The sequence below is a fragment of the Phascolarctos cinereus genome, unplaced genomic scaffold (genome assembly GCF_003287225.1).
Source record: "Phascolarctos cinereus isolate Bilbo 61053 unplaced genomic scaffold, phaCin_HiC Scaffold_726;HRSCAF=1367, whole genome shotgun sequence".
Classification (NCBI taxonomy): domain Eukaryota; kingdom Metazoa; phylum Chordata; class Mammalia; order Diprotodontia; family Phascolarctidae; genus Phascolarctos; species Phascolarctos cinereus.
In genome coordinates this window covers 317,819,365-317,845,277 of record NW_027556098.1, presented here as the reverse complement: position 1 = coordinate 317,845,277, position 25,913 = coordinate 317,819,365, and the positions used below count along the sequence as shown (strand labels likewise).

The window sequence follows — 25,913 nt, the reverse complement described above, 5'->3', positions numbered from 1 at the left end:
AAACATCACAGGATCATAGACTGAACACTGGCCAATTGGAAAAGTCTCGGCAATCCAAGGTCTTCCTTTTACAGATGATGGAGATGAGTCCTAGAAGGGAGAATAAGACAGGAAGAGGGGAGAGCAAAAGGTGGAGAAGGAAGAGAAAGAAAAGGGAAAAAGGAGGAACAAGGAGGCAGGTAGGGCAGGAATAAGTAGGAGAGTCTGTTTACTGTTTAGCTTCTGTAGAGCCCAACCCAGAGCATTCTGGATGGGCTGCAGCCCATCTCTGTCTAAGAGAAATGAAGAAATACACAAATGCCTCCCTTTCCCCCATTAACTTCCTGGTCCAAAAACACTCCTCCATGGGTACATAGCACCACAGAATGTCAGAGATGAAAGGAGCCTTAAACATAGCTGGTCCCAACTGCTTTTATGAAAGTGATAAGCCAGACCCAAAGAGGATAATGGACTCATTGGATGACAATCCTTCCTTCCCCTAACCCCCTCCAGATATTCTGATAGTCTGGGTAGAATGATGGGGCAAACCTCATGAGATGAAATTTAGTCAGCATATATGGAAAGTTCTAACCTCAAGGCCAAAAAAATCAGCCTCACAAGTACAGGACAGGAGAAGCATAGCTAGATGAGATAAATTCTCAGGAGAAAGATCTCAGGGGTTTTGTGACCTCAAGTTCAAAATGTCAACAGTAGGACTTTAGGCAGCTAAAAAAGCTAATGAAATCTTACGCAGCATAAAGACAAGCAGAGTATCCACAAACAGGTGCACTCGATCCTCTGTCTTGATCTAGAACAGAGGTTTCCAGCCTTTTTAAAAAAAAGTTATTTTGGCAGAAACTCAGAAAAAATCTTTTATAATGCATAAAATAAGATAGGATTACAAAGGAAACCAGCAATGTTGGAATTTGGTTACCAAAATGTGTTTGGTTTTTTTTTTCCAGTTCACAGATCCCAGGTTAAGAACTCCTGGCACTGTGTCTGGTTCTGGGTGTCACATTTTAGGTGGAATATTGACAAACTGGAATATGAGCAGAAGAGGGCTCACAGAATGATTATAGTTCTGGAGAAAGTTTTGTATAAGGGTCAGGATGTTTAGCTTAGAAAAGACCCAGAGGGAAATTGTAGTTGTCTCCAAATATCTGAAGAGCTGTCATATGAAGAAGGTCTTAGACATCATTTGGCTTGGCCCCAGAAAGAAGACCTGGCCTCACTGGAGGTCTTTGATTGGAACCTCTATGAACGCTCCATGGAGTTGCTAGAGGTGGGGATGGGGGTGAAGTATTCCTATTCAGGACTATAGGAGGCATTGGACTGTTGGTCCTTGGAGTGTCATCCAATTCTGGGAGCCTGTACTGCTAGGATCCTCACATTATGCCACAAAGCTGTGCTACAGAAAGCATTTTGTAAATCTTAAGAGTATATGTGAGTGAGTGTGTGTGTGTGTGTGTGATTGCATATATATTTTTTGCATATATATATATAATTTTTTGAGCTATTATTATTATTCTGCACACACACATAGAGGCCTCTCCCTTCCTGTGTCTGCTGTGCTCTGTGCTAAACACAGCTGTGGCTGAAGCCAACACCTGGACACCAGGCAAGTTATTATAGAAGTTCAGAGCTCAAAGGGACCTCAGAGGTCAGCCAGTCCAGTGCCCTCGACAGCGTACCCAAAGGCCAAGCATCTAGCATTTTCTTGAGTCTAGCTTCTAGTCTTACCTCAGTGGATGGCCTTAGGCATGTCAGTTCTCATTTGTGCACTTCAGTTCCCTCACCTGTAAAATAATCTGTAGATCTCTATTTAGTATTGGAAACCTCTTAAGACATCTCCACCTCTTTTTGGAGAACATTTTTAAGAAAGTTCTCCAACCCCACCCTATGCCCCAGGCTACAATTGGGGTTAGTTCTGCCTTCTGCTGTCTCTGTCCCATGACAAATCCCAGGGATCACTGCCTTTCACCCTGCCTCTTACCCCCAAAGTCTGCTCTTCTCCAAGTTGAACACATTCAGTTCTAGGCCCAGAGCTAGATGGGGCCTTAGAACATAGAATGTTAGCCCTGGACAGGACCTTAAAACACAATGTAAAATAGTTTGAACCCCTGCACTAATCCAATGCTCTTATTTTACGGAAGAGGAAGCTGAGGCCAGAGAGTTCAAGTGCTTCATCCAGTAAGTTAGTGGAAGATTTTAAGTCCGGGTACCTTAAATCCACAAACTGTTTCTGGGCGGAGTGAGATTGTTTTGGAAAGTTCTTGGGAAGACCAGCCCACAAAAAGAGGGGCAATGGCTTCTAGGGGAGATCGTGATTGCAAAGCCACACATTTTAAAGAGAAAAGGGGAAGCTGGATGTGTGAGGGGGGAGAGAAGGATGAGGGGAGCTGCGGATGTTAAAGCAATCGGAACCAAAATCCTTTCCTCAAACAAATTAGGATGGTGCAGGTCCCTCCTGAGTAAACAGTACCATGTAAATATTTATGCTTCATGCAGTTTGCTAACTCGGGGGAGGGAATATAGATTTCACAGATGCAGAATAATGTGAGTGATACCAGCAGCCTGACATCTTTGGTGGAGAGAGCAGAAGAACCATGAAAGAAGGGAAATCCAGGCCAGACCTGGGAATCCCAGCCTGAAATAGATGAGGGAGAGGAAGAGAAAGAGGGACAAGGATGGACACAAGGAAAGAGAGAAGAAAGGACAGGCGAGGAGAACAGAGGAAGTGGATGGAGAGATGGAGAAATGGGGAGAGGGCCTGCAGGGAGAAACCACATGGGAAGAAGAGGTAGACAGAGAGGGTGAGGACAGAGGGAAAAGAGAGAGACCTGAAAAGACAGAAGAAGCAAGAGAATAGCAGGAGTAGAAAGACAAGACAGTGAGAGATGAGTTGGGTTTGTGGTGGGTTGTTTTTTTTTTATGAGAAAGAACCACAACTTGTGATCAAAGGTAATGTTTTTACAAGAACATAAATAGCAGCCTTGGGGCTGTAGGCTGCCCCTGTGGCTATTTGGGCAGAGGAAAAACCTAGGAAACACAGTCTCTTTTTATCTAGTCATGGACAAGAGCTCTCAGAGGGCATGCTCTGCTGAAGACCTCCCAGCATTCAGGCCAGCCAGCATTACCTCAGTCCAGGTCACAACTTGCCTTCTCCTGCTTCTTTCAAACTTGGTCTAAGAAACAAAACCAAACCCAAATCCTAAATTGACAGATGGGTGTCGCCAACTAAAAATGCCACAAATTCCCACCCGAGAATGGCTATGAGTCAGTCCATCTTTCACCAATGAACAACATCCCCTCCCCCTGCACAACGTGGGTAAGACGCACATCAAGCTTATAGGTGACCTTGTACTTTTTATGGTCCTATCCGTTCCTGCCCTTGATGACAGTTCCCTCCTCAGATGTCCTGAACATTCAGTCTAAATGCCTACGTGTCAGAGCTGGCTTTCAGATGAACCTTATAGAACAGAAAATGTCAGAGGTGGAAGGGACCTCAGACCCCAGAATATCAGTAATGGGAGGGACCTTAGAACAAAGAATGTCAGTAAATGGAAGAGAACTTAGAACACAGAATGTCAGAGCCGGGAAGAGAGACTTTGGAACATAGAGAATGTTAGAGGTGGGAGAGGCCTTAGAACATGGAATGTCAGTGACTTTAACCACATGGAATGTCACTGATGGACGGATAATGGAATTGGAAGGGACCTTCTTAGACCACAGAATATCAAAGCTGGAAGGGACCTTACAATATAGATATGTCCCAACTATTAGAGATCATAGAACATAGAAAGTTAAGCCTCAGAATTACAGAAGATCTGAAAGCAAAATGAATGAATGGGAAGACATTAGAACAGAGAATACCAGAGCTGGAGTAGACCTTTGAATATAGAACATAGCAAGTCAGAGCTGAAGGGATCTTAGAACATGAAACATAAAATGTCAGAGCTAAAGGGATCTTAGAAGTGTTGGAAGTTAAAATAATTCCTGACAACTCTGTAGTCCTTTATGGTTTACAAATTGTTTTCACCTCCATATTTCATTTCACCCTTAAAACAGCCCTGTGAGGGAGGCAGAAAAGGGGTTTTATCCCCATTTTACACATGGGAAAAATTAAGGTCAAGAGAAGTCTTGGGACTTTTAAAGGTTGGGGAGCAAAGTCAGTGGGGAAGCCTCTGGAATCCTGCCCACCAGCCCCACCATTCCTGTTGCTTCCAAGCTCCAGTAATAATATGGAGTGCTGGAAACCATGCCACCATCTTTCTGGAATGTAGTATTATTATTTTTTTTCTCTCTCTTTCTACATCGCCCCCCCCCCAGCTTCCCCCTGCACAGCCTCAGAGAAAGCCCTGGGCCCCACCAGGGTAGAAACATGGAAGGGGGAAGGCAGCCAGTCTTCCCAGGATATAGGATGCATCTTGTAACTATCCCAGCATGCTCTCTCGCTCTCACCTTCTGGAGCTTCTGTGGCCAAGTACTTTGTGTTTTGAATGCTCTTACCTGCTGTGTCCAAGTCAAAAGTTAAGTAACGTGTGAAGAGACAGGAAAAAAGAAAACAGGCCTGGGAGGGAAAGGAAAAGAACAAGAATTCCTCTTAGAGCAACACAGCTCCCCTGTAATTAGCACCAAAAATCTGGCCTCACATTTTCCCCTCTACAAGCACTGAGTTTGAACTGGGACATCTGAAGTTAATTATATGCTTTCTTCCTTTGGGGGTTTGACCCTGTTTGGTAGGAATTATCCACATACAAAACAATGGCAACTGTAAAAAAAAAATCCCCCCGAACTGCAGGATAAAAAAGGGTCCTACTAGTGTATTAGAGTTGAAATGGACCTCAGAATGTATAATGTTCAGGCTAAAAGGGACATTCTCTCCTAGAATGTTACAACATAGAGTGGCATTGCTGGAAGGCACCACAGAATGTTAGGAGTGAAGGGGTCTTTAGAACACAAAATAATAGAGCTAGAAGGGACCTTAGCCTACGTTTCGTTAGAACACAGAAAATAGGATGTTATTGCTGGAGATTGAAAGAGACCTGAGAACATGGTATATTAGAGATAGAAGGGAACTTAGAATGTTAGAAGTGGGAGGAACCCGGGAGCACAGAATATTACAACTGAGAAAGACCTTAGGAACGTAGACTAAACTCCAGTGACTCCCTGTCACCTCCAGGAGCAAATACAAAGTCCTCTGTTCGATTTTTAAAACTCTTCATAGCCTGATCCCATGCACTCTGTGATCCAGTGACACTGGTCTCCTTATATTCCTCACTCAAGATCGTCCAGCCCCGGTGTCTGGAATGCTCTTCCTCCTCATCTCAGACCCACTGGCTTCCCTTAAGTCTCAGCTCAAGTATCATCCTCTCGGTACTAGTGCCTTCCCCACTGAGATTACCACCAATGTGAGCATATGTAAACATTCATTCATTCATTCATTTGGCAAGCCCCTACTAAGTGCAAGGCATTGTGCCAGACACTAGGGAGATGAAACAAAACAATCTCTGCCTTTAAGTGCTTACCTTCTCCTAACTGCCAAAACTAACAAACTAGGAAGGTTTTAAACATAGGCAAAGAGATGCACTGTCTGTCACCCAAGGAGCAGCCTTAGCAAAGAATAGCAATTCACAATTTTGTAGTGCTTTAAGGTTTACAAAACACTTTTCTTAGAAAGCTTAGGAAGATAGATGGTACAAATATCATTAACATCCCTCCCTTTTTTTGTGGAGGCCCAGAAGATATGGAAGAGCAGTGATCTGTACTGTGTAGGTATTCCCATGCATGAATTACAGAAGTTTTAACGACATGCTTTTTGGAAAGGAGAGTGTGGTGTAGTGGATGGAGAGCCATCCTTAGAGCCTCGAAGGGAGTCTTGCCTCTGACACCTGCTGGCTGTGTGGCCTTGAAAGAGTCACTTGTCTTGCCACTGGACGTTGGGGGAGAGAGTAAGGCTGATGACTTTGCAGCTTTTCCTCACTTAAATCTAATTCATACCACCACCCTTGTGATATTACTGGTCCTCTTCTAGAAAAAGCATGAACAACACGATCGATGCTTCTTGGTATTCCTACCACCTACCCTTACTTCCTTTAAATATCACCTAAAATCCCTTTCCTGCCCCCTCTTAATTCTAGCATCTTTCCTCTTACTGATTATTTCCCATTTATCCTGTATACAGCTTGTTTGTGTTGTTGCCTCCCCCTTAGAGTGTAAGCTCTTAGAGGGCTTTCACCTCTTTTTGTGTGCCTGGTGCTTAGCACAATGTCTGGCACGCGGGAAGGTGCTTAATAATTTTTTATTGATTGATTAATTAGTGCTGTAGGCTAGAGATGTCAAACTCACAGCCAGCAAAGCTGCCAGAACCAGATTAAAATATAACTGGAAAATGTTTAACAAAATAAATAAAAATACAGTCCAACACAGTTAATGTTAATTTGTGGTTTTCTAATATGTGGCCCAGGATCGGTTCTATTTGAAAGGTGCAATAAATAAATAAATAAATAAATAAAAATTTAAAAAAGAAGAAAACATTAAAAAAAAAAAAAGAAAATTGCTCTAGACAACTCTAAAACTCAGAGAGAAAATACTGATCTACATTGGTAGAGGGATTTTCCTCACCTGGAAGTTCCCCATCCCAGTGAAGTCACAGGCCCAGTCACTATCCTTGAAGTACAAGATATAGGAAACATGGTCCAAGCCCCTCCCCCCACACTATGGACTTCCATGGAGCAGGTTTGATTAGGGGTGGGGAGAGGAACAGAGGTTGGTTCCCCAAAGGATCATTATCCCTCTTTGATTCATTGCCCTCACCTGGAATTATTGCCGGAAAATCTTCTAAATATACCCACAGTATAGCTTATGTCAGGGTTTCCCTGAAGGGGTACAACAGGGTCACCAACTCGCCTAAAAACACTCAAAATAATAATGGGACAACCTTTATTTTACCCTGCAGGAAGATGCAAAAACCTCACAGAAGCCCATAAGCAAAGAATATATATCAAGCATGCAAATAACTCATCTGCTGTCTCCAAATGGCAGTTGACCTTGGGGGTTGCTATTGGAGTGACTGACATTCTGGTGAGTCCCTTCTTCTACACAGACCCCTCCTCCCCACACTATGGCTCCTTCTACCCCGTAGTTAGATTCCCCTGGAAGATAGTCACACTGTCAGTATTGCTTAACTAGCTCTTCTCAGTGGACGTGCACTGACCAGGCAACTCACAATAATGGGAGGGAGATGCTAACGAAGCCCAAAGATAAAGTCTCTGGGCACCCTCACCACCCAGTGTGATAGAGGTTTTGTCCTTTAGCCTCTGGGAGATGCCATCTTGATTATTCTTCTCTCTAAAGAAGCACACTGTTGATAAGATCTTGTCTCCCTGGAAGGCTGGTGGCCTTGAACATTTGAACTGAGGACTCTTGAACTTGAGGCAGCCTCCGAGGCTGGGACTCCTCTTTCAGGATGAATGGGAGCACATGTTTGTTTCTGCCATTTGCTACTGACTGGGCAGTGTAGTGGATAGAGGGCCTAACTTGATGTCAACATGGACCTGATTTCATAATGCTACCTTAGATACTTAATTAGTTATGTGACCTTGGGCATGTTGCTTAACCTCGATTAGTCTCAGTTTCCTCATCTGTAAGATGGGTAAACTTATAGTGCCTACCTGATATGTTGTGCAGACCAAATGAGATAGTTTATGTAAAGTGATTTGCAAATCTTAAAGTACTATATTAAAAGTTAATTAGTACTACTACTATATTGATAATATCACATTATATTATCAATAATTATATATTCTATTATTGTGGTAGTAATATAATAATTATTATATAATAATAGTACTATATTAAAATGCACTGTTATGACGATGATGTCTTGATGTTGCACATATTTGTAGTGTTCCAAGAGGAGAAATTCGAATTTTTCTTTTATCTACAATGCCTGACACATAGTAGATGTTTAATAAATGTTTATTGATTGATTAATTCCTGGGAGTAGGAACTGTTCAGCTTCACAGTTCCCTCCCCCAACTCCTCTGTCTCTCTCTGTCTCTCTCTCTCTCTCCCCCCTCTCTCTCTCTCTCTCTCTCTCTCACACACACACACACACACACACACACACACACACACACACACACACAGTACACACACACCTCTGTGCCCCTTTATGTTCTGAACAGGGAAAAATAAAAAGGAAATCCCCAAAGAAAATAGTCCATACTCCTGAGGCCCAACCAGCTAGTCACGTTGGCTATAGCACTATTTCCTGGGAACCAGTTAGCAAGGTGCCAGTGGGCATGCCCAGGGATTCCCCAATCCTTCTCTCTCCCCTTTATAGAATTAAAAAATAAACTTATCAGGCAAGATATTAATGAAAATAGTCATCTGGGAACAATTTGGTTCCTTTGTCACTAATCTTTAAATTAATTTTTTAATTAGCAAAGATCTTTCCCTCTCACATGGGGGAAAAACTCCTTATAACAAATATGCACAGATTCACACATTGGTCATATCTAAAAAATATGTCTCACTCTGTAAAATGAGCCCATCACCTCTCTCTTAGGAAGTGGGTAGCGTGCTTTATCATTGGTCTTCTGGAGCACTTCACTGCATTGAGCAAGGTTCTTAAGTCTTACAAAGGTGTTTGTCTTTACAATGTCTTTTTTTTTTTAAATTAAATTGCTCTTCTCATTTCACTCAGCATAAGTTCATACAAGTCATTCCAGGTTTCACTGAAACTATACCTTTCATCATTTCTTGTGGAAAAATAAGATTTAATCATATTCATATGCCATAACTTGTTCTCACTACTCTTTATTTTTTTTAAATTATATTACTTCATTAAATATTTCCTAATTTTGTGTGAAAAGTAATTTAACAATCATTTTTTAAATTTTCAAGTTCCAAAACCTATCATTCCCTTCTAACCCTCCTCTTTCCTTGAAAAGGCAAGCAACTTGATTTTGATTATCCGTATGCAAAAGAAAACGCAAACAAAATCATAAAAATAAAGTGTTTTTTTTAAGTATGCTTCAGTCTGTATTCAGAGTTCACCAGTTCTCTCTCTCCATCACGATCATATGCCACAATTTGTTCGACCATCCCCCAACTGATGGGTATCCACTCAATTTCCAATCCTTTGCTACTACAAAAAGAGTTACTATAAATACAAATACGTCCTTTTCCCTTTTCTTTGATCTCTTCAGGATACAGACCTAGTATTACTGGGTCAAAGAATATGCATAGTTTTATAGCTCTTTGAGTATAGTTCCAAATTGTTCTCCAGAATGGTTGGACTTGTTCACAACTCTACTAACAGTTCATTCACATCCTAATTTTTCTATATCCCCTCCATCATTTGTCATTTTCTTTTTCTGTGTTAGCCAATCTGAAGGTATGAACATCAGGGTTGCTTTAATTTGCATTTCTGTAATGAATAGTGATTTATTGCATTTTTTTTATGTGACTATCAACAGCTTTGATTTCTTCTTCTGAAAACTGCCTGTTCATAATCCTTTGATGATTTATCAACTGGGTAATGGCTCTTATTTTTTATAAATTTGTCTCAGTTCCCTATATATTTGAGAAGTGAGGCTTTTATCAGAGAAACTTATTGCAAAAATTTTTCCCACTTTCCTATTTTCCTTCTAATTTTGGCTACATTAGTTTTGTTTGTGCAAAAGCCTTTTAATTTTATGTAATCAAAATTACCTATTTTACCTCCCATAATCCCATCTATTCCCTTATCCATAAATCTTACAGGTACATTTTTCCATGCTTCCCTAGTTTACTTATGATATCACTCTTTATGGCTGAATCATTTGTCCATTTTGACTTTATCTTGGTATACAGGGTGAGATGTTCATTTATGGCTAATTTCTGGCAAACTGCTTTCTAGTTTTCCCAGTGATTTTTGTCAAATGTTAGTTCTTGTCCAAAAAGCTTGGGTCTTTAGGTTTAACAAATACTAAGTTACTATGGTCATATACTACTGTGTATTGTACCTAGTCTATTCTACTGATCCACCACTTTATTTTTTAGCCAGCACCAGATTGTTTTGATGACTACCACTTTGTAATATAGTTTGAAATCTGGAACTCCTAGGTCACCTTCCTTAACATTTTTTTTCATTGATTCCCTTGATATTTTTTACCTTTTTTCTTCCAGATTAATTTTATGATTTTTTTCTAGCTCTATAAAATAATTCTTTGGTCATCGGATTGGTACTGAATAAGTAAATTAACTTAGGCAGAATTATCATTTTTATTACATTGGCTCAGCCTACTCATGAGCAGTTGATATTTCTCCAGATCCATTAGATCTTCTTTATTTGTGTGAAAAATGTTTTTAATTGCGTTCATATAACCCCTGTCTTGGCAAGTAGACTCCTCAGGATTTCATACTATTTGCAGTTATTTTAAATGGAATTTATCTTTGTATCTCTTCCTAATGGACTTTATTGGTATTATAAAGAAATGCTGATGATTTATGTGCGTTTATTTTATGTCCTCCAATTTTGCTAAAGTTGTTAATTATGTCAGCTAGTTTTTTGGTTAATTCTCTAGGGTTCTCTAAGTATACCATCATATCTGCAAAGAGTAATAATTTTGTATCCTCATTGCCCATTTTTATTCCTTCAATTTGTTTTTCTTGTCTTATTGCTAGCATTTCTAGTACAATATTGAATAGTAGTGATGATAATGGGCATCCTTGTTTCATTCTCTGATCTTATTGGGAAGGCTTCAAGTGTATCCCCATTACAGATAATTCTTGCTCTTGGTTTTAGGTAAATATTACTTTATCATTTTGGGAAAAGCTACATTGATTCCTATGTTTTCTAGTGTTTTTAATAAGAATGGGTGCTATATTTTGTCAAACGTTTTTTCTGTATCTACTGATATAATCACATTTTTTTGTTTTTGTTATTGATATGGTTAATTATGCTGATAGTTTCCCTAATTTTGAATCAGTCCTGCATTCCTGGTATAAATCCTATCTGATCATTTATTGCTGTAATCTGCTTGCTCATCTTTCATTTAAAATTTTTACGTTGATATCCATTAAGGAAATTGGTAGATAGTTTTCCTTCTCTGTTTTTGCTCTCCTTAGTTTAGGTATCAAAATCATATTTGTATCATAAAAATCATTTGGTAGGACTCCTTCTTTACCAATTTTTTCAAATAGTTTATATAGTATTGGGATTAATTGTTCCTTAAATGTTTGGTAAAATTAACTTGTAATTCCATCTGGTCCTGGGGATTTTTTCTTAGGGAGATCATTGACAACTTGTTCAATTTCTTTTTTCTAGGATAGGGTTATTTAAGTGTTCTACTTCCTCTTTTGTTAATCTAGGCAGTTTATAATTTTGTAAATATTCATCTATTTCACTGAGATTGTCAGTTTTACTGACATGTAATAGAGCAAAATAACTTCTAATAATTACTTTAATTTCATCTTCATTGGGGGTGCATTCACCCTTTTAATTTTTGATACTGGTAATTTGATTTTCTTTTTTTTTAATAAAATTAACCAATAGTGTATTATTTTGTTGCTTTTTTTATATAAAATCAACTCCCAGTTTTATTTATTATTTAAAATTTTTACTTCAAATTTTATTAATCTCTCCTTTGAATTTCTGGATTTCCATTTTGGTGTTTAACTATGGATTTTAATTTGTTCTTTTCCTATTTTTTTTTAACTTGCGTGACCAATTGATCTGTTCTTTTTCTCTTTTACTGATGTACATATTTAGAGATATAAAATTTCCCTTAAGTATTGCTTTGGCTGCATCCCACAAATTTTGGTATGTTGTTTCATTGTTGTCATTCTCTATAATGAAATTATTAACTATTTCTATAATTTGTTCTTTTACCCATTCATTCTTTTGTTGTTGTTCAGTCATGTCCAACTCTTTGTGACCCAGGAGCATCTCCCGACAGGTGTCCAGGGTCATCTTCATTGCTTCTGTGACACTGTCTATCCATCTCATCTTCTGCCATTCCCTTCTCCTTTTTCTTTTAATCTTTCTCAACATCAAGGTTTTTTTTTTCAGTGAGTCCTGTCTTCTCATTATGTGGCCAAAGTATTTAAGTTTCAGATTCAGTATTTGTCCTTCAAATGAATAGTCTGAATTAATTTCTGTAAGTGTTGACTGATCTGACCTCCTTGCTGTCCAAGGGACTTTCAAAAGTCTTCTCCAGCACCACAGTTTGAAAATGTTAGTTTTGCAGTGCTCAGCTTTCCTCATAGTCCAACTCTCAGCCTTATATTACTACTGGAAAAACCATAGCTTTAACTATGCAGATCTTTGTTGGCAAGATGATGTCTCTGCTTTTTAATATGCTATTCAGATTTGCCACAGCTTTCCTTCCAAGCAGCAAGTGTCTTAGTTTCATGGCTACAGTCACCATCTGCAACGATCTTTAAGTCCAAGAATATAAAATCTGAAACTGCTTCCATTTCTTCTCCCTCTATTTGCCAGGAAGTGATGGAACCAGTTGCCATGATCTTAGTTGTTGGGTTTTTTTTAATATTAAGCTCTGAGCCAACCTTTACACTCTCCTCTTTTACCCTCATCAAGAGGCTTCTTAATTCTTCTTCACTTTCTGCTATCATAGTGGTATTGTTTGCATATCCCAGATTGTTAATATTTCTCCTGGCAACCTTAATTCTGGCTTATGACTCATCCAGCCTGGCATTTGCATGATGTATCCTGCATATAAGTTAAATAAGGTGACAATATACAGCTTTGTCATATTTTTTCCAATCTTAAACCAATCAGTTATTCCATGTTTGGTTCTAACTGTTGCTTCTTGACCCACATACAGGTTCTTCAGGAGACAAGTAAGATGATCTAATATTCCCATCTCTTTGAGGACTTGCCACATTTTGTTATGATCCACACAGTCAAAGGCTTTAGTATAGTCAGTGAGGCACAAGTAGATGTTTTTCTGGAAGAACTCTCTTGCTTTCTCCATAACCCAGAGCATGTCGGCAATTTGCTCTTTAGTTCCTCTGCCTCTTCAAAAATCAGCCTGTTCTTCTGGTAATTCTCTGTTCACATATTGCTGAAATCTAGCTTGCAAAATCTTAAGCATAACCTTGCTGGTGCATGAAATTAACACAATTGTGTGGTAATTTGCACATTCCTTGGCATTGCCCTTCTTTAATATTGGGACATAAACTGATCTTTTCCAATCCAGTGGCCAGTGTTGAGTTTTCCAAATTTGCTGGCATACTGAGAACAGCACTTTAACAGGATTATCTTTTAGGATTTTAAATAGCTCAGCTGGAATTCCATCACCTCCATTGGCCTTCTTGTTAGCAATGCTTTCTAAGGCCCACTTGACTTCATTCTTCAGGATGTCTGGTTCTGGATTGGTAACCATACTATAATGGTTATTGGTGATGCTAAGATCTTTCTTGTATAGTTCTTCTGTATATTCTTGCTACCGCTTCTTAATTTCTTCTGCTTCTGTTAAGTCACTACTATTTTTGTCTTTTATCTTGCCCATTTTTACATGAAACATTTCCTTTATATCTCTAATACTCTTGAAGAGATCTTTTACCTTTCTCCTTCTCTGTTTTCTTCCATTTTTTTGAATTGCTCCTTCTTTAGGATTAGATTATTTTGTTTCCAATTAATTTTTAATCTATGCATCCATGGCCTTTCATTGAATATAATTTTTATCATCTTATGGTCTGAAAAGGGTGCATTTAATATTTCTGCTTTTCTGTATTTGTTCTGAGGGTTTTATGCCTTAATATAGGGTCAGTTTGTGAAGGTGCAGTGTACTGTGAAGGTGCTATATACAGCTGAAAAAGAAATATACTACTTTCTAGTCCCATCCAGTTTTCTCCAGAGGACTATCATATCTAACTTTTCAAAAATTCTATTCATCTCCTTAATTTCTCTCTTATTTATGTTTAGATTTATCTAGCTCTGAAATAGAAAAGTTGATGTCCCCCAGTAGTATAGTTTTACTGTCCATTTCCTCTTGTAATTCATTTAACTTTTCCTTTAAGAATTTAGATGCTATGACATTTGATACATATGTTTAGAATTAATATTAACTTCATTGTCTATGATGCCTTTTAGCAAGATGTAGTTTCCCTGCTTATCTCTTTTAATTATGTCTATTTTTGCTTTGTCTGAGATCCTGACTGCTACCCCTGTGTTTTTTTTTTAACCTCAGCTAAAGCATAATAGATTCTGCTCCAGACCCTTATTTTAACTCTATGTGTATCTCTCTGTCTCAAGTGTATATTTTGTAAACAACATATTGTTAAATTCTGGTTTCTAATCTACTTTGCTACTCACTTCCATTTTACCAATGAGTTCATCCCATTTATTATTATTGCTAACTATACATTTCCCTTCATCCTATTTTCTTCTATTTCTTCTCTCTCTTTTTATCCTATCCCCTCCTCTAAAGTCTGTTTTGTTTCTGAACACTGCCCTCTTTTATTTACCATCCCTTTTATTCCCCCACACACCCTTTCTTTTTGTCCCTTTCCCGTCCTACTTCCCTGTTGGGTAAGATAGATTTCTATACCCAGTTGAATGTGTGTATACATATGTACCCTAAATATGTACTAGTTCTGGGGGGCTGGAAATTTTCAGTGGCCCCAAGGTGGTGTGGTCTGAGGTCACTGCTCTCCTGGTCTGCACCCTGCTCCTTAACCAGGAAGGGCCCCTGACTCCTTGGGAGTGCAATTGAACTGCTTCTCAGGGCCCCTGTTCCTTCTTGACCAAGAGTGCTCTTCTCTGCCCTCGAAACTGTGACCCAGCAGTGGGTGTAGGCAATGGAGTTGCCAAACAGCATCTGGTCCTATGTCCAGTGCTAGCACAAGGGTAGCCTGTATTCCTTTTCTGACCAGTTACCAGGTCTCCTTACCATCTCAGGCTTGACAGCTTCCAAAGCTGCTGCTATTTCTGTCACGACTACCTAGTCCCCTCACTCATGTTTCATCCATGTTGTTTCCAGGCCAGCCTCCTCCCCCATGTCAAAGATTTCTCTTTCCAACTTCCTATGTTGTCTTGAGCTAGAAGAATGTCTCACTCACTCTGACCTTTTGTTAGCTCTGCCATTCCAGAATTTGATTTGAGTCATTATTTTAAAGTTGTTTGGAGGGGAATGTTGGGAGAGCTAAGTTGAGTGCTTTCTCTACTCTGCCATCTTGGCCCTGCTCCCAGAAGTCCCTTCATTAGACTTTTTAAAAAAAAGTTTTATCGATACATCTTGTCTTTACATCCCATTCATTTTTGTGGGTTAGCCTAGGTTGCCATTGAGGTCCCTTCCAATTCTCAAATTCTGTGATTTCCCCCTCCTAGCCCTACCTTATGACAAAGTAAAACAATTAAGCAAAAAACATCCAACACAGACACTGTCACTTAAAATAGAAACAGTAGTCTGCCCGAATGGCCTTGTTGTTGCTATTCAACTTTAGCAGATAACTGTAAACTTTTTTCCTCTCTTTCATTCATAGCTTGAAAGAAAAAAGAAGTCACCCCTCTTCCATTCAGCCCCACTTAACTATCCTATTGAAAGCCACTGGATGCACAACTTGCTGGCTCTTGAAATCTGAGGCCCCTCTGGCATCCTTCACCTTGTAGCTACAGCTACAGCTTGTCTGCTGTTTTCGCTTGGGCACTTTCACGGAAGGTAGTCAGGGCAGTATTCATAGCATCAGAGACCCAAGGTCACATCACTAGGAAGTAACAGAGCCTGGATTCGAATCCAGGTCACCCCATGCCAAATGCAGCATCTGCCAACAATTCTTGCTCCCATTTTACAGATGAGAACATAGGCTTGGGGAAGGGAAGTGATTAGCCCCAGGTCACACAAAAGAGTAAATTAAATAGCCTATATTCCAAACCCTGATACCTGCCCTCCAAGTACAATACTTTGTCAACAGCACTTATTGAAATGAATGAAGGGAAATTTACCCTTATCCACCCCACACAACTTGGTGTAGTGGGAGGAACACTGACACTGAAATTAAAAGACCTGGATTTGGGGTATTGATGGCTCTGGGTAAAAGTGGGCAACATGGTTTGGAGCTGGATACTGGGCAGTCAGGTAGGAGGGCTGGTTCTGGGCAAAGTAAAGCAAAAACTCACCTATCAAAGCCCAAGGTCATTTTAGGGGGCAGAGAATGCAAATTCTTTATCTAAAATTATTTTTTAATGAGCAAAATTCCATTTTCGAATTTAAGCTTTCAGCCATGTTTGCCTCCAGTGCCCTCAGGAGACAAATTAGTAGATTGCTTCCTTCTGTCTCTCTTTTCCACTACTCCCTCCCTCCATTTCCTTCCATTAGAGGTGGGGAAAGAGAGACTTGTCATATGCCATTTAGCTAAGGGGTGCCAGCAGAGAGCTGGTTGTTAAACTTTCAGTGTGAACATTTATACTTCAGCAGTCAGCAAACACTACAAATCAAGGCTTGATTTATTGTTTTATTGATTGTCTAAACTTAAGAAAAAGATAGAGAAAGTGTTAATAATTCAATATAAATTAGTTTAAAAATTAATATTTAATAAAGTTAATCAAGAGTCATAGGAACCTCCTTCCCACCTACCTCTGCTCTTGTTCAGAGCCAGTTGTTAAACATTTATGATCACACCACTCTTTTTTAGCCCTTTTATTCCTGAAACAAGCTTGACCCTGTCAAGGTCAATATGAATGTCATTCACTTTTATCAAGTCAAAGGTCCCAAGGGAACTATCCCAGTGGAAAAGAAAATAGGGGACAGAGGGGAAGGAAGAATAAATTGAGCTGCAAACTCTCTGTGTCCCTGGTCTTGGCCTGGAGAAGATGGACCAAAAATGGCTAAGAGGGAAGCTCAATGCCAAGTAGAGAAACAGTAGATGCTCCTCTTGCCATCCTCAGAAGCTCAAGTCACCAAGTGAACCATGGCCCAGGTCCGGAAAGAGCTGGGATCACCGCTGAGCTGCTATCAGTGGGCCACATTACAAAGACCATGGGGAAATATTACTGAGATTTTCAAAAAGAAAAAGGAAAAAGGAATCTGCAGGTGGCAAGCCAATGAGGTTTGATACTGATTCTTGATAAAGATTAGAGAACACTTCATGAAAGGGTTGATTTGTGAACAACTAGGAGAGAAAGTGGTGATCTCCAAGAGCCAGCATGGCTCTGTCAAAGACAAGTCCTGCCAAACTAATCTTGTGTCTATTTTTGACAGGGATTCTAGGGACATACTGAAGGTGCTGTTTATCTAGATTTTATCCAGGAGTTTAAGAAAGGCTCTCATGTTATTCTTGTGGACAAGAGGGAGAAATCTGGTCCAGAACATAGTCCAGTGAGGTGGATTAGAACTGGGGGAATGACTGTCTCTAAAGAGAAGCCACTGATAGGTGGAGGTCAGCTTGGATAGAGATCTCCAGTGGAATGCCATAGGGGTCTGTGCTTGTCCTTGTGCTACTTAATATTGTTTTTTATCAATGATTTGGATAAGGACATTAGATGGCATGTTTCTCAGATTTGCAGAAAACCCAATGCTAGAAAGTATAGCTAAGACACTGGATGACAGAGTTAGGGTCTAAAAAAAAAAAGCTCAACTGGCTAGCTCTGGACCTGGGTTCAAATCCCACATCATATGCTTATTACCTATCAATGTGGCTTTAGTCAAGCGACTTAACTTTCCTGGGCTTTAGCTATAATGAGGGGTTGGACTAGATGTTTCTTCCATCTCTAGATCTATAGTCCCATGAGCTCAGCCCAAATCTCCCAAGATAATATTCAGTAAAGATAAATGTAAAGTCACATATTTGGGTTCCAAAAAGAATTGGCTTCATAAGTATAATATGAGACATATGCCTAGACATCAGTTCATCTAAAAAAAGAGAAGAATCTGGGGTTTCTAGGGGACCGCAAGCTCAATATTTGTTAACAATATGGCAACTAAAAAACACAGATTTATGGTGTCTTGGATCACCAGGTACAATGAGAAGTACAATGTGTAGTACCAGGATGTTATAGCACTGCCTTGTTCTCCCCTTATCTGAGTGTTGTCATCAGGGAGGTCACTGGTAAATGTGAGAGTGTCCAGAGAAGGCCAAACAGGATGGAGGGTCTCAAAGATGATTCCTATGAGGGTCGGTTGAACGACTTGTGGATGTGGAGGCTGAAGAAGAGGACCCTTGCAAGGAGATGTATTTGTGTTCCAGTATCTGCAGGGCTGTCAAATGGAAGAGAGGTTAGGCTGCTTCTGCTTGGCCCCCAGGGTCAGACCCGGGAGCAGTGGATGCAGAGAGGCAGATCTGGCTTTGCTGGGGATGGCCACGGGGGCCCTCCTTAACATTCTGAGCTGTACAAGGGTGGAATGAGCTGCCGTGGGAGGAAGCGAGTGGGCTCCCCTTCCTTGGGGTTTGAACCCCAGCTTGGCCACCACCTCCTGTATGACTGTAGGCAAGTCACTTGGGCTAGGTTTCTTCATCTGTAACATGAGGGGGTTTGGTTTCTAAGTTATCCTCCAGATCTCTGAGCTCCACAGTTCCAGTGTCATCAGAGCTTGTCTTTGTCCAACACATCACATGTCATGGAGCCCTTTCATCTCCATTCTGCACCTGAGCCTACCTGGCCAGGGGCTCAGAGGTAAGAATAATAGTCACCTCTCTGGGGGCAATGTAATACAGAGGGAGGAGCCCTGGCTTCAGAGTCAGAGAGCCTGGGTTGGCATCTTGCCTCTGATTCATACCACCTCTAGTACCACCTACCTCCCCCGGGCCTTGGTTTCCTCATCTGTAAAAATAAGAAAGGGTTGGCCTCTGACGTTGCTTCTCACTCTAGATCTGTGCCCTCCCATTGTATTGGTTTTGTTGGTTATACAGTGCTTTAAATCTCTTATTTAATTTGATCCTCATGATAACCCAGATTGAGAGCAGGGACTTTCTTTTGCCTCTTTTTGTATCCCCAGCACTTAGCACAGTGCCTAGCACATAGTAGGTGCTTAATAAATGTTTATTGACTGACTGAGAAAGACAGAGTAAGGATTAAGACACCCATTTGACAGAGGAGGACACTGAGGCACAGAGGTTGGAAGGAGGATGTCCAAAGTTGAGTCACCGGGACTGTAAAATCATTTCCCCACAGTCCCAGAGGCAGCGAGCTCCTAAAGGCAGGAATTACTTCTCTACTGTCTCCCCCCACCCCACCCCCACACTGTCTGAGCACAGGCTTGAGGTAGGGGGTGGAGAGGGGAATAGTGTCAGACATGTCCCATGAGGAGGAGGGGAGATGAGGGGTGGGGAGAGAGAGAGACAAGCAGAAAGTGTATCCTAAATGGGCCCAGCCCTATATATGAAGTGCTGGTAATGGTGACCAGAGTGTGTGTCCCGTTGGGAGGCGTCTGTACCAGATGACGTCAGGATAGCAGTTTCCATCATGTAACTGCCCAGAGCTAAGGTCATTTCAAAAAATAGCCCTGCCTCCTCTTTCCTTTTGGCTCTGAAAGAGCTTATGAGAGTCACTAAATCACTGGCAAGAGAGGGTCTGAGCCATACTGGTTGGGCTGCCTCCAGCCCTGGCTTTCTCAAGACCAGTGACCAGCCCAGCAAATCCACCCTCCTGGCCTCTCCCCAGTCCTGAACCTGGGCAGACCAGTCCCTCTTCTGGGTGAACAGGGTTTTCTGGCCCTGCCCATAAGCAGACATGATTATTTCTGGGGGGCCCAACGCTCTGTAGAGGGTCTTACTGAAAGGACCAATCTTCTCTCTTTTATTCAACTGATTCTTTGATGGATCCAGTATCCTAAGACCTTGATTTTTGTCCTAAACAGTTGTTGGCTTTCTATGTGATTCTTGGCTATATCCCTTCTCTGGGCCTCAGTTTCCTTTTCTCTCAGATGAAGGGGTCAGATTAGATGATCTGAAGGCCCCTCCTCACTGAAACAGTGTATGTTCTACGGTCCCTTCCAACTTTGACACTCCCAATATTCTGTCCTAACACTGTAAATGCTAAGATTCCTTAGAGCCCTGATATTTTCTGGTCTATGTGTAAAGGTTCCTTTGAGCTATGACATAGGGCATTCTATATTCTCTTGTTCTGTGGTCCCTTCTAGTTCCAACAGTCTGTTCTAAGTTCCCTTTCAGAACTCACATCCCCATCCAGGTGGGTCTATTATTATTGATGATGATGGGAATGACCAGTTACTCCGTCAGCAAGTCTTAGGGATTCTGTTCCATGGGAGATGAGAGAACAGAAGGAGGAGATATAATCTCTGCCCTTGGGAAGTTGATGTTCTGGCTGGAGAGACTTGACTCCTGTACCATGACTAGTTGTTCATTTTTTGTTGTTTTTTTTCTGAGGGATGGACCATGTTATGTGCTTAATCCCATGACTCAGGCTGTTGAAGGCAATAGGAACCCAAGACCAGAGAAGTTCTCATCTATTCCCTGACTCTTGTTTATTTTTATATTTATCCTAGAAAAGAAAAGATTTGCAAAGACTGCCTTCAAATATGTAATGTTTAGCTTCATCAAACTTGTTTGTACTGTTGTCTAGTCATTTTCAGTCATGTCCAACTCTTTGTGATCCCTTTGGGGGGTTTTCTTGGCAAAATGGACTTGTTTGCCATTCTTTCTCCAGCTCATTTTATGGATGAGGAAAACAGGGTGAAGTGACTTGTCCAGGGTCACACACCTATTATGTGTCTGAGGCCAAATTTGAACTCAGATCTTCCTGACTTTAGGCCCAGTACTCTTCCCACTGAGCCACCTAGCTGCCCTTCCCTGACTCTTGGCTTTGAGCAAATCACTTCTCTCTAAAATGAGGAGGTTACACTTACTTACAGAGAGGTAATAGACTTGAGGTACAGAATGAGGCAACATTTTCAGGCAGGGCCAATATGAGGATTTGTTTTGTTTAACTCTGTATATGTCTGTTTGTTACAAGAGAAGGTTTGGTTTTTTTTTTAACTTGAGGAAGAGAGAGATTAGGTTCAGCAAACATTTATTAAGCACCTGCTATGTGCCCAGCACTCTACTAAGCTCTGGGGATGCAAAGAAAGGCAAACACACGGTCCTTCCACCTAAGGACCTCACCATCTGGTGGAGGAAACAACAGTTGGTGTCACCAAACAGCTCCTGGCGATGATGATGCCGTCCCCAAAAAAGAAAGAAAAAAAATCATTGAAGCATTTTTTAATGCATAAACAAATGGGAGAACTTTGAAACTAAAGCATCGAATCTATTATGTGCTTTTTTTAAAAGTCTGTATATAAAAGAGATTCGGGTTTCAGTCCTTTTTCTGTTCTTTGTATATGAAAATGTTCTTTTTGTTGGTTGTCAAGATGAAAATTTTTAAAAATTGAAATTATTTTTTAAAATTAAAATAAATTAAGGGGGGATGTGCTAAATGATTTCCCAGATCCCTCCCAGATTAAATCTATAAGCCCAGACTCACGCAGGAGTGAATGAGATGTTCATTCCTAGGAAAAACCACCTCTGTTCATCCTCGATGCCTCTTCTGAGAGAAGAGAGTGATGGCTAAGGCTATTTCCAGGGATTCTGGCGGCGCCTCAGCTGTCCAAAGATAAAAGACCTGCCTTCCTAGCCTAGCCCCCTATTCACTGCCTGAGCCAGCCCTCCCACCCCTTAAATATCCCGAGGTGAAAGCATTCCTGGGCTCCTTTCGGCCAAGCACGCTTCTGGCCTTCTGTGATGTGAGCCAGAATCCAGCTTCTTGGCCTCATTCAGCTCTTTCCCCTTGGACCACTCCTTGGGCCTCAGCCTGATGAACTGACTGACTGTTCTTTCTTCTTTCATTGCTTTTTCTCCTATTTTCTATCCTTTTCTTCTCCCTTCCCTTTTCCTTATTCTGTTTCCTATCTTTCTCTTACTTCTTTCCCTCCTCTCTGTCCTTACTTTTTTCTCTCCTTTCCCCCCTTGCTTTCTTTTTTAGCCTCCTTTCTGTTTTCCTTTTCTTTCTTCTCTCCCTTCCTCTTTCCCTTTTTTTCTTCCTTCTCTTCCCTTCCTCTCCTCCTATCCTCCTTCCCTCCCTCCCTTCATCAATTCCTTCCTGTCTTCTTTCCCTCCCCTACCTTCCTCTTTGTCTCCTTCTCTGACTACCTGCCTTCTTTCTTTCCTCCCTTTCTTCCTTTGGAGATAGTTAGGTCATACAGTGGATAGAATACTACACCTGGACTCAGAAAGACAGATACTTACTAGCTGTGCGGTCCAGAGCAAATCATTTGCCCTCTGTCTGCCTCAGTTTCCTCTACTGTAAATTAGGAATAATAATAGCACCTACCTTCCAGAGTTGTTGCAAGGACCAAATGAGATATTTGTAAAGTTCCTAGCATATAATAACTGCTTAACAAATACATTTACTTCCTTCCCTCTTTGCTTTCTTTCTCTTCCCTCCTTTTTTCTCTGTCATTCCTTTCTTTCCCTCCTCTTTCATCTTTCTTTCTCCCTCCCTTCTTTTCTCTCTCCATCTCATCCTCCCTTCCCCTACCTCCTTTCCTTCCATTTTCCTCTCTCTTCATTCCTTCCTTCCTTCCATTTTCCTTCCACTCTCCCTCCTTCCCTCCATCCTTTCCTTCTTTCTTTCCTTCCTTCTTCCCTTTTCCCTTCCTTTTCCCTTCCCTTCCTTTCCCCTTCCTTCCCTTTTCTTCCCTTCCCTTTTTTCCTCTTCTGTTCCCTTCCCTTCCCTTCCCTTCCCTTCCATCCTATCCATTCCTTTCCTTTCCTTTCTTCTCTCCCTTCATTCTACTCAGTAAAAAATTTTCTTTTGCTTAGATGTGGGATTCCTGAGCTGAAGGTTCAGCCTGGAAGCTTCCCTCTCTCCCCTGGTCATTGGCTCTCATGGCCCTTCCCCAGATACAAAGCAATGGGGTCACATATTGTCCTGCTGGTTATTCTGCCTTGGGTGGATCCCATGGACCAGAAGCCTTGAAGGGGATCTGGACAAACAGGGGAGTTGTCCTACAAGTTGGGAAGATGACTCAGGCTGGCCCAGTCTCAGCCTCATACCAAATGCTAAAGTCCTGGTCTCAGACTCTAGCTTCAGGTCCCTGGAGTCTGGGACCTGGCTGGCTCTTCGTTGACCTCTTCCTGACACTTCACAGATGTGGAACCTGAGTCCTAGAAAAGTTAAGTGACTTGCCCAAGGTCACATAGGTCTTGAAACCAGGCCCCCTGTCTCCAAATCTAATGTTCTTGCTATTCCACCACCCTTCCGTGGATATTTTTGTGAGAAGAGCCAATTGCAAACATTTTGCATTAATAGAAATGTGAGTTGTTGCCAAAGGTCTCTTTTGGCTTAAGATAGCTGCGTGATTCTGGGCAAGCCACTTAACCTCAGTTTCCTCAACCATAAAATGGGCATATAATATAATAACACCTACCTCCCAGAGTAGCTATGAGGATCAAATGAAATATCCGTAAAAAGTGTTTAGCATAGAACCTGGCACATAGTAGGCACTGTATAAATGCTTTTTCTCTTCCTCTTTCCCCTTCCCTTTCCCTTTTCATTAAATAAAATGAGACCAAATAAAAATATTTGTTCATTCAACAAGCATTTTTTGAGTTCAAGGCCTTGCCTAGAGGCAGCCAGGTGGCACAATGGATAGAGTGCATGTTCCTGAGTTCAAATCTGGCCTCAGACAGTTACTAGCTGTGTGACCCTGGGCAAGTCACTTAACTCTGCCTCAGTTTCCTAATCTGTAAAATTAGCTGGAGTATTCTATGCCAAGAAAACCCCTAACGGGATCATGAAAAGTCAGACACGACTGAACAGCAGCAAATCCAAATCCAGTGCATTGCACTGATAACTGAACTTTACACTCTACTAAGAATCCCCATAGATTTAAAGCTAGAGGGGACCTTGGAGGTAATCTAATCCAACCCCATCATTTTACAAATGAGGAAACTGAGACCCATAGAGGTAAGTGACTTGCCCAAGGTCACATAAGTAAGTAAGTGGCAGAGCTGAGATTTGAAGTCAGGTGTTGTAACTTCAAGTCCCCCTTAATTAGACTGGACCTCCACCCTTGCATTCTAGTACAGATGAAGAGATATAGACATCAAGAGTTATAATGGAAAACTATCTAATGACAAATCCAATTAATGCAGTGAGAATGGGGTGGAGGTCAGGGTAGGCATCATTTGCAGCAGAGGCATTCAGAAACTGGCATTGAAGGATGGCTAAGATTTCAACAGGTGGGGATGGGACCAGGACCTTTTTGGTTAAGTCATTAAACATTTATTAAGTACCTACTAGATGGAAGACACTGGCCTGGGTGCTAGGAATACAAAGGCAAAAAACAAAAAGCAATCTCTACGAACCAAAGGACTGGTATTCCAGTGGAGGATAGAATAGCTAAACAGATGAGTAAAGAAAAGAAAAATTTGAGGAGAGCACTAAGGAGTGAGGGGTGTGTGTGTGTGTGTGTGTGTGTGTGTGTGAGGATGGGGAGAGATCAAGAAAAGCTTCCTTTTGGAAGTAGCAACTGAGCTGGGCTTAGAAGGAAGCTAAGAATTTTAGGGGACAGCAGCAAAGAGGAAGGGCAGGAGCTGGAATATCTAGTTTTGGAAACTGCTAGCAGGCCAGTTTGGATGAGGCTTTGAGTCCAAGAAGAGAAGTAACATGAAATAAATCTGGAAAGGCACATGGGAGAGCCAGACTGTGGAGGGCTCTAACCGCTACCCTAAAACATGTGCATTTAATCCTACAAGTGACAGGGAGCCACTAAAGCTTCTTGAGCAATGGAGTGAAATGGTCAGACTTTTGCTTTAATACGATTATTTTGACAGCCATGCAGAGTATGGCTTGGAGAGAAGAGAGACAGGGAGGGATACCGTTTAGGGGGCTACAGGTTGTGACTTTGTGAGTGGAGAGAAAAAGGTGGATGATGAGAAGGTAAGAGGAGGCCCATGTTGTACAGGCAGACAGAAGTTATAAGGAACAATGTGAGCAAAGGCTGTGGGTCAAGAAATCATTAGAAAAATTTGGGAAACAACATTTAGACACACATACAGTGTCCAGTCCTAGGTACCACATTTTAGGAAGGACTGACAAAGTGGGGTGCATCCCAGTGAAAGTGAACAGTAAAGGACAGAAGACCATAACAAAGGAGGATCCTAGTCAGAGGAACTGGGAATTTCAGCCTAGAGAAGATTCAGGATAGGGACCTGACAGCTGTCTTCAAGTATTGCAGGCCTGTCAAGTGAACAAGGAAGTAGACTTGTCCTGCATTGTGTCAGAAGGAAGAGCTGGGAACAATGGGTAGAAGCTTCAGAAGCAGATTTCCTCTTTATCCAAGAAAAAACCTCCTAAGATGCAGAGCTGACCGGAAGAGGAATGGGTGGCATCAGCAAGCAGTGAGTTCTCTCTGTCACTAGAGATCTTCACTAGGATAAGTAAAATTATTTGAATTGAATTCCTGGCCCACGTTCTTCCTGCTCACTGGTCCTCATCAGGGTTCATCTCTCCCTGCCACTCCTTTGTCAGCATGTGCTTAGAAAAGGAAAACTGCTGGAGCATCAGGCTGGCCAAAGAGGAAGCAGCTTGATTCACCAAAGCCCAGAATCGTGATTGACACCAATGCCCTGTAGGACCCTGGACAGGCCACTCTACCTCTCTTGGTCAGATTTCCTTCTCTGTTACATGAAGATGTTGAGCTGGATGGCATCTAAGGTACCTTTCAGCTCTGATATCCTATGTTCTCAGGGCCCTCCACTTCCAACATTACCTTCCATATCTCAAAGTCTATTCAGATAATACATAATCAATCTCTTTCTTTGATTTAATTTTATTTTCAGATCTACATTCCCTCTCTCCCAGCTCTCCTCACCACCACCACTGAGAGAGCAAGAAAACATAATCTATCTTTTAAGATTCCTCCAAGATGTGACATGATATACCTAGAATATGGAAGGTAACTTGGAAAGAGACGATGGGC

The 25,913-nt window shown here is 41.2% G+C and overlaps 1 long non-coding RNA gene across 4 annotated transcripts in view; it reads left to right on the top strand.

Annotated features, from left to right (window-relative positions):
* Positions 1-25,913, top strand: part of LOC110210554 (uncharacterized) — a 36,805-nt gene that overhangs the window by 2,288 nt on the left and 8,604 nt on the right. Inside the window, exons 1-2 of one of the 4 annotated variants that reach the window (XR_013487789.1) lie at positions 24,424-25,648; positions 25,774-25,889. The exons of 1 other annotated variant lie outside the window; for it this stretch is intronic. This is a non-coding gene — a long non-coding RNA (uncharacterized LOC110210554). Of the gene's footprint in view, positions 1-6,937; positions 7,063-24,423; positions 25,890-25,913 lie in introns of those variants that run through there. 2 more of the 4 variants (XR_002325122.2, XR_013487787.1) reach the window with 2 other exon arrangements.